This window comes from Trachymyrmex septentrionalis, unplaced genomic scaffold (assembly GCF_001594115.1).
Source record: "Trachymyrmex septentrionalis isolate Tsep2-gDNA-1 unplaced genomic scaffold, Tsep1.0 scaffold326, whole genome shotgun sequence".
In the NCBI taxonomy this organism is placed as follows: domain Eukaryota; kingdom Metazoa; phylum Arthropoda; class Insecta; order Hymenoptera; family Formicidae; genus Trachymyrmex; species Trachymyrmex septentrionalis.
Genome location: NW_017305491.1, coordinates 41,166 through 42,597, shown reverse-complemented (window position 1 = coordinate 42,597; position 1,432 = coordinate 41,166).

Genomic DNA, 1,432 nt, shown 5'->3' with positions numbered 1-1,432 from the left:
ATATATATATATATTCATTTAAATGGATTAATTTCAGAAATTATAATTGTGTTATAATTTATATGGTTGTCGAACAGTCTCTCTTATTTCCAATCTTATTAAAAATAAGAAAGTTAACATTTTATAATTGTATTTATTGCATCTAATATAATCTTTTATTATAGATAATACAAAGTTAAATTGTAAATACGTGAATGAATCAAATATTATTAATTTTGTACGTGTCGTGAGGTGAACGAAAAGGGGTTATAAGTTATAGTTAGGGATTCCTGAAGGAGATTCCCCCGTAGAGGAACCCATACTACCGTTTCTTTTTTTAGTCGGTATCATGATGTCAGAGCAAGAGATACCCTCGTCCGTTGCACAATGGATTATTATCAAATTTTTTACGATAGAGGGCGCAAAACTGTCCAAAATTTTGAAAAGGCTTAAGACACAGTTCAGGAACATCCTTAAGAAGACTCAAATGTACGCGTGGCACAAACAATTTTTAGAAAGATGAGAAGCAATTGAAAATGAAGGTCACCGACGTCGGTTTCAACTGGAAAGATTTCTGCAATGTATTTTTTTATTTTAAAGGAGTTTTGTACATTGATTTTCTCCATGAACATCGTACTGTGAACGCCGCATATTTTTGAACGAAAGACAAAACAACTCGCATATTATCGGAATAGACGAATAGCAAATTTCCAATACAAGACTTTATCCTGTGGTACCACAATGCGTGGCCCTATACAGCTGCCTAAACTCGATAAAAAATTGAGAATTTATTCTGGACTGCACTGGAACACCCTGTGGATTTATCGCCCTGCGATTATCATTTGTTTGAACTACTAAAAGAAGTACTTATAGGACAGGGATTTGATGATGATGTTGCTATCGAAGCGTTCTTGCGCAATTGACCGGTGTTACAACCACCTATTTTACGATAGCAGAATAAAAAACTACCTATCTGTTGAAAAAAATGTGTTTTTAAGTCTAGGAATTATGTAGAGAAGGATATGTAGAGAAATAATTTTGTACTTTTGTATTTTTATAGTGCTTCATAAATTAAAAAAAAAAAAATAAATAATCCGATTTATTTACTTTGATTCATCCTCGTGTACATATTTGTATACTTACACAAGCATTAAAAAAATTTTAAGTATTACACTCATTTGTTACAACAACAATACAACTTGACTAGCTAGAGACACAAAAGCGAAACATCTTTCAGCACCAGCAATCGAAATATGGTCCAATCGAACTCATCCAATAAAAATTAAAGTAACAATAAAAAATAACGTTACAGACAGAAAAAAGTAATGATTGTTACAAAAAAAGCAACGAGAAAAATAACAATGTTACAAGTAACGCATTACTTCTTGTCTAACTCTGTTTGTGAGTCCATGCACTGATCCAATTAAGTTTATCCTAGAAAGAGAAAATCGTT